The sequence below is a fragment of the Elephantulus edwardii genome, unplaced genomic scaffold, assembly GCF_000299155.1.
Source record: "Elephantulus edwardii isolate Elephantulus edwardi_28Jun2011 unplaced genomic scaffold, EleEdw1.0 scaffold00240, whole genome shotgun sequence".
Classification (NCBI taxonomy): Eukaryota; Metazoa; Chordata; class Mammalia; order Macroscelidea; family Macroscelididae; genus Elephantulus; species Elephantulus edwardii.
Window position 1 is genome coordinate 3758268 of NW_006399990.1, and position 8238 is coordinate 3766505.

Below are 8238 nucleotides of genomic sequence, written 5' to 3' on the forward strand. Positions count from 1 at the left end.
GATGAAAGAATGTACCTACCACTTATTGACCATTATCATACACCAGACACTGTACTAATTTTCACAGTAATATCATAGAGTATGTGCTATTATCTTCATTTTATAGAAAGAGAGGTATCTTTCAGATAAGATTAAAGGGACTTTCATAAAATCAAATACTGTATTTCATGTGCTCAGTGAGAAAGGCAATGAGCAGAAAGAAATGCAGATAGCTAAGAAAAGAAGAATATTAAATTGGAAAGTAGGGACAATATATATTTTGTGAATTAAATTTCATTTTTACAGAACATTTTCTTTTTAAAAACTACTCTGTAAAGTGAATTGAAGAATGACAGTCTAGTAAAATTCTTACCTTCAGTGGAATAAATTCGTAGTATTAGCACTGAACAGTGAGAAAGTAAAATTGCCTCTCTTTGAGGCAATGCAGATCTCATTTGATATAATTTAAAAAAAAAAAACCATCCACCATTAAGATGCAAAAAACTACTGTACAGATTTTACTATCTCTTGGTAGCCAAATAGGTATTATACTCATAAAAGTCATTCAATTATCCTTAAAGTTAAAATGGGAGAAGGCCAGAGGACAGACCAGCTGGACATATTTTCTTTAGAAGATAACAGAACCTGGTCACTCTTTTCTTCTTTGCTTGAAGATATAGCACACCTTCTCTTTCATTCCTTCCCCCCCCCCTATCTTTTTTTTTTCCTTGGTTGCCAACATGATGAAAATCATTCTATAGGAAGATTGAAAAGAACAAAAATGCTTATTCCCTTAGGAACATAAAAGTATAAAACTTGGTAAGAATCTGAAGCAGATGAAGGCTATTTAATAGAATATATAATTATCATAAGAGTTATGCTTATATGTGTAATGGTTTAGTGAACAAATGCAAATATTGTAGTTGTTGATATGTGTCGTTGAGTCTCTTGTATCTCATAGTGACCCTATGCACAATAGCTTTGAACTCTGTTCTATCCTGAGTCAATCTCACTGTCTCCAATACACCTGGCCCTGTTACCACATTCACTGTGTCATCAATTCATCTCATCCAGGATCTTTCTTTTCTGTATTGTCCCTTCACTCTTCCAAGCATGATGTCCTTCTCCAAGGACTGATCCCTGCTGACTATAGGTCCAAAGTATGTGAGATGGAACTTCAAAGTCCTTGACTCTAGAGATAAAGTTGGTTTTAAGATCTGCTTGATATCTTGGCAGTCCATTGTATGTTCAATACCGTTCTTTAGGACCACAACTCAAAGACATCAATTCTTCTTCTATTATCCTTATTCATTGTCCAGCTCTCTGATACATAGGAAGTAACTGCAAAGACCATGAGCAGGTGCACCTTAGTTTCTAGACTGGCATCTTTGCACTTCAGCCCTTTAGAAATGTCCCTAAAAGTGGTCCACTTTCAGAGACATTTCTTATTCATCTTTGAATGTAAATCATATTTGGATTTCCTGGCTGCTGGTCGCAAGACTGTTAATTGTGAATCTGAGCAAGCTGAAATTGTTGACAATATCAATCTCTTATCCATCTATCATGGTGCTGCCATCAGGTTTGCTCTCATATTAGGTAAATATGGTAAAGGACAGTTTAAATCCTTTTTAACGGTGAACACATGATAGTACTATGGTTTAAAGGTACTGAGTGGAGCCTGACAAGTTTAACTTAGAATCATAGAAGTGTTTAAGTGAGTTATGACATTACATAAGGTACATAAAGAGTTGACTCTTAAATTAGTACATGGATGTTAGGAAAATGATAATGTTTATTTTGAGTAAAATAATTTCATCTGACATTACCGACTACTTTACACAAGTTGTTTGTCATTTGAAAGCTTTCAAGAGACTCTTGTTAACAACTAAAATATTTTAAATCTGATGTCTAGCTTATATAGTCTTTAACTCCTCCACCTAATCCACCTAAAATATATATATATATATATTATATATTTTTCTAGGAAGTTAAGGGATCTAATTGGAAAGTAATCCATATTTAGAATATGAAAACAGGATTTATTAGAATATATCCAGGGTCATCTAAGTTGTATAATGCTCTCTCATTTTCATACTCATTCATTGCCATTGACTCAGAACCAACTCATAGGTGGTCCTCCAGAGATTTTTTTAAAGCTGTAAATGGACAAGGAGGAAATGATCCATATCCACCAACAAAGTAATTGATGGATTAAAACTACTGGAGAAATGGCATATTTGGGTTAACAGCACAACTCCTTAAAAACAACGCTACTAGAGCATGAAGTTAACTGAGTAATCTTTATTTATTAAATAAGAAATATATTCTATGTGTGTGTGCTCTCTTTTTCTCTCCCACTCCCTCTCCCTCCCCTGCCCCTCTCCCTCTCTTCCCCTCTCCCCATTTTCTCTTCCTCTCCCTCCTTCTCCTTCTCTCTTTATTCATTGCTCTCAAGTAAGAACAAAACCTCATAGCTAGCCCCATAGCAGATTGACAGTGCAACTTCTTATCCAATGGGTCCCCAAAGCTCCCCAAGGATATATTCATCTGAAAATTGACTTACAATATTTTGGTTTTAAGATTGAAGAAGACAGGACTTTTATTATTGGTTAAGATAAAAAAATTGAGATAAAATTTATTTTCCCACCTTAAACAATACAAAACTCACTAAGCAGCAGACAACAAAGGTCTGTGGTTCCTGAAAGTAAGTAAGAAATTAGATGAGACTACAATTGACCATTTATTACCCCGAGGGACTTTTACAGTCATATAGCACAAAGAAAAAAAGACAAAAAACTGCGAAGAGCCTAGGAGACTTCCTCTGTTGAGCACAGAATTGACAAGCAAAGAGCTAAAGTTAATATGACAGAGGTCTGAAGACAAGATATTTTCACTAGTTTGATCTCTGGAGGTGAACAGAGTTTTTCCCATGAAGTCATATGAGTGCTGAGGGGCAAGTGTGAATGGAAGCTGCCCAGAGCTATCAAAAGAACCAGTTGAAAAAATTAATGAGAATAATGCCTCTTTTTTATTATTTTTTTAGATGGCAGAATAACTATATTCTTATATACAGAAAAGTCAGTGTACATTAGCCCAGTTTGGTGGCAAGTTCTTTGGCTTTGACCTTCTCCAGCTTGGAAATGAGAGACACCACCTTGGGCCCCAGGATGCTGCCTCCCAAGTGGCAGTGGGTCTCATCATAGCTGTTACCGTTATTGGTCATGATGGCTTCTACCAGCTTTGCCAGGGCGCCTTTATTTTCTGGGTTCACCTGCATGAAGGCAACAGTGGTGCAGGTCTTCTGGTGCACAAGACAGCCCAGCCTGGCTTTGCCCTTGATGATGCAGTAGGTAATGCCCATCTTCTGACACAAGGCTGTCAGGAAGACCACCAGGTCAATGGGGTTCACATCATGTGTGATCACCACCAGTTGGGCTTTCTTGTTCTTCACCAGGGTGGTGATCATATTCACCCTGGCATGGAGGACAGGGGATCTCTTGGTGGGGGTGTCTCCTTTGCCAGCAACCTTCTTCTCAGCTCGGGACAGCTGCCTCTGTTTCTTCTCCTTCTTGATCTCTGATCAGTACTTGTGGGCCAGCTTCGGCAGCTTAGTAGCAGTCTGACGGTCCAAGGTCTGGGTAAACTGGTTAATGGTGGGTGGCACCTGGAGTCGTTCGTAGATGATTGCCCATTGTGGCGTCAGTCAGATATAGTAGGGTCATTTGACAAAGCAGGTAAGGTCCCTTTTGGGTTGGATGCCCTGCTCAATGCCAACATTTTTGGTCATTTCTATAACAGAGGATTCACCACCTTTTTTATTCTTGACCACAGTGGGCACCAGGGCCACCTTCTTCCCCTTAACGTTCTTTCCCTTAGGCTTCTTGTGTGCCTGGACAAAAGAGAGAATAACCTCTTAAAAACTTGTGTGATTCAAACCCAGCAGCTGCTCTGTGGAGGAAGAATGGACAATCTCCTGTGCAAAAATGGTTTACTGACTTTGAAAACCTCCTAGAGGGTCAGCTATGATTCAGTTCCAAATTTATGGTACATAATGGCAGCAACGCTGACTTTATTATAGAGTCTGCTAACAGGGGACAGGAAAATAAAGTAAGTCATGAGGCAGAATATTCAGAAAGTTCTATCTCCCTACTCATTGCTGTCATGTGGATTCCTACTTAATGGCTACCCTCCATTTGTCTAGGGAAGTAAATCTTTAAGGGCAATGATTGCTTATCTTTCTAACAACAAGTTAGTGGATTTGAACTATTGACTTTTTATTAGAAGCTCAATACATTTTTTTTAGCAGCTCAACACATAATAGGATTCCTGATTATTTCCTTAAAAAACCTTAAAATTCTCTGCCATTGATTAGATCAATCTCAGCTCATTCACCCTCCACTGTATTTCTAAGACCACACATCATACTGGGAGGATACTACTTGAATTTGTTGTGTTACTGTTGTTGCTAGTTGCCATTGAGTCAAACATGATTCATAGCGACTCTATGAACAACAGGCCTGAACCTTATCCTGTTCTTAGCCATCCTCATCATCTCTGACACAATTGAGTCCATTGCTACAGTCACTGTATCTATCCATCTTGTCGGAGTTCTTCTCTTTTTTGATCCTCCTTTTGAAGCATGATGTCCTTTTCCAAAGAATAGTATCTCTTAGCAACATGACCAAAATGAGACAAAGCTTCACAGGCCTTTCTTCTATGGAGCACCATGGCTGCATGTTCTTCAAGACATATCTGTGTGTTCTTTGGTAGGCCATGGGTTATTCAACACTCTTTTCCAACACCACAAATTAAAGGCATAAATTCTTGTATCATCCTTATCCATTGTTTAGCTCTCAGATGTATAACAAGTAATTGAAAAGACCATGTAGGAAACAATTACTTAACCCTGCTCTGGTCCAAATTAACTAGTATTACAATAAAGTTGAAAATGAACCAAATGGTTTCCAAGTAATTTAATTGCACTCTAGAACATAGTTTAGGAACACTTGTTTCTATTGCTACTACAAAGGGAGCTCTAGTGACCTAGTAGCAACAAGCTACACTGCAATCTTGAAAGTATGTGGTTCAAGGTTACCAACAATTCCATAGGGAAAAAAACAAATAATCTCCTCCTAGACAATTAAGTGCCTCTGAAAACTCACTGGAGGGCCTATGGGTTGGTTTCAATTCTAAGGTACACAATAACAGTAACTTCTATTATGTGCTGCCGGGTGGAAACTGAGACATACCTGACCCTCTAGTAATTTTCAGTGGAAGAAAATGTAGATTGTTCTTATTAAGTGCCATTATGTCAGAAACATCTGGGTTTCCAATGGCTGTATATGGCATGGGAGGAATAGAGAAAGGAAACCCTACATGGCTCAAAATCAGGAAAGGAGTGTGTCAGAGATCAGTTCTGTCTCCATATCGTTTCAGTCTATCTGCAAAACCATTCAGGAGGCTGGGCTATAAGAGGAAGAACATAGCATTAGGATTGGAGGAAGATTTACAACAACCTACATTATGTAGATGATACAGCCTTGCTTACTGAAACGGAGGAGGACCTGAAGCACTTCAAGGTCAAGAACTGTTGTCTTCAATATGGACTAAAGCTCACCATCAAGAAGACAAAGATTGCCACAACTAGGCTAATCGTCAGTCCCGTGATAGATGAAGATAGTAAGGTTGCCCATAATTATAGTTTGCTTAACTCCACAATCAATACTCTTGGCACCAACAGTCAAGAAATCAAAAGATGAATTGCCCTGGGAAAATCTTCTGTCAGGAACCTCTCCAGAGTACTGAGAAGCAATGATGTCAGTCTAGAGACAAAGGGGCACTTGATTGAGGTCATGGTCTTTGCAATCACCTTCTATTCATCAGAAATCTGGACAACGACTAAAGATGACAGAAGAAGAATTGATGGCTTTATGTTTTGGTGTTGGAGAAGAGTCTTGAACATACCAATCCTGCTGCCACATTTTTTTTTGTACAGCCCAGAGTCCCAGATGATCTGTTCTGTACACAGATTGAAAGGGTATGGAGACAGAATACAGCCCTGACGGACCCCCTTTCCAATTTTGAACCATGTAGTGTCTCCTTCTTCTCTTCTAACGAATGCCTCTTGGTCTAAGTATAGCTTTCACATAAGCACAGTCAAATGTTCTGGAATTCCCATTCTTCTCAGAGTCAGCCACAGCTTGTTGTGATCCACAGAGTAAATTAATTAGTATTATTAATTAGTTTAATTATTACTGGCAGTCTACTATTTATCCATTCTTTTGTGATTCACACAGTGTATTTATTAATTAGTATTGTTAATTATTTATTACTTAATATCTACTATGTATCAGGAGTTCTTTTGTAAAATTTTTTGTTTGCTCGGTTTCTTCTATAAATCGTCTTATAAAATTTAGTATATTAAATTATGCTAATTAATTTAGCATTTTGATTAATTGTAAAATGTCCAGTCAGAAAAGTTAGTGAGCTAATAGAAGAGTAGTTAAAAGATTGACCTTATAAAACGGCTTTTACATTTTATATTTTATTGCTCTATCAAGTTTCTCTGTGTTGTCCTCCTTGAAAGCCATGACACAAACTTTGAAGAAGGGTGCATTTATGACAGTAAAGAAACATAGGACAAAAGAAAACATTTGCTCCAAGTTTATTTTGATTCATGGAAACCCATGTGTGTCAGAGTAGGGCTGTGAACCATTAGGTCTCCATGGCTAAGCTTTGGGGGGAAAACTACAAAGTCAGAGACATGTCTGATTGCACTCAAATTGCCAGCTTTCCATTACTAGTGGAGTATATAATTGCTTATACTGCCAAAAAGTTTACCGTATTTATGTACTTATATACTTAACTTTATATACACTAGGGAGCTCTGGTGGCCTAGTGGCAAGAAGTTGTGTTGCAATCCCAAAGATTCGTGGTTTGAATCCACCAGATGCTCTGTTGGAGAAGAAGAGGCAATCTCCTCCTGTGCCAGTCAGATCCGATTCAAGAGTTATTGCTGTTGTTAAGGGCTGTCGAATCGTAGGCGACTAAGCAACCCTGTGAAGAAAAGTCCTCGACACTTGCGTGTATGACTTTCATCCTTCTCCAGGTTCATAGGGTTTCTGGAGGCAAGTTATTTACGGAAGTGGATGCCACTCCTGCTTCCAAGCTTTTTTCAACCAGGAGCACCACCAAACGCAGTCCACCATATTTAACCATTATCACATTTGACACATCAGTGTCACAGTCTATTTAAGAGTGCAAGGGGAAAAAAACCCACAAAAATGTAAAGGAACAACCTACAGAAGAAGGGGTGGACATTGCTGTCTAAAAATTAGTTTATAAGTATTGCCATATTTAAAAATGGACATCAATCAAATCATCCTTAACAGCAGAATAATGCAATCAGATAACCAACAAACCAAGGTGTTGTAACACAAAATAACCAGAGAGTTGTCTGGATTGGCTTCTAGAGTATCTAGATTATTTTATCAATTTAAGACTAAGATGTGCCCAATCCAGGTCATAGTTTTGCAGTTACTTGTTATGCATCAGAGAGCTGGACATTAACTACAAATGATAAAAGAAGAATTGATGCCATCAAGTGGTGATGCTGGAGAAGAATCTTGAACATAGCATGGAGCAGCAAGACAACAAATAGGTCTGTCTTGGAGAGGATGGAATCAAGTTGTTCCTTGAAGCCTAGGATTCTGAAGCTATGTTTCACATAATTTGGACAAGTGGCTAGGAGAGACAGATCCTTGGAGAAGGACATTATGTTTGGGAGGATGGAAGGACAGTGCAGAAGAGCAAGACACCATATGAGATGGATTGATGCAGTAATGGGACAATGGGTGTTAGTGTGTCAGAATCAATGAGACTGGTTCAGGACAAGGCAGATTTTAGAGCTGCTATATACATAAGGTCACTATGGGTCACAGATGAATTGACGACACATTACAACAATAACAACAACAACCAATTACATTCATCTTTAAATATCTTCTAGAAAGGTTTTCAGAAGGATTTTTGTACTAATAATATATAAGATCTTACATTCCCTGTGTGCTCCCTAATGTCCTAGGAAAACAAAAGCTATTTCAATAATGAAAAGAAAAAAATTCACATTATTTACACTTGATAGCTTTTACATTGTTGTTGTTGTTCTTATATGCCATTGAGTCGTTTGCGACTCATAGCAACCTTATGTACAACAGCCCTAAACCCTGCTCTATCCTGTGCCAATCGCATTGCCTCTGA

General features: G+C 38.2%; 1 pseudogene; it reads right to left on the minus strand.

The window, feature by feature from the left end:
• Positions 1-3067: 3067 nt before the first annotated feature.
• Positions 3068-3766, minus strand: LOC102863596 (annotated as a pseudogene).
• Positions 3767-8238: the final 4472 nt, after the last annotated feature.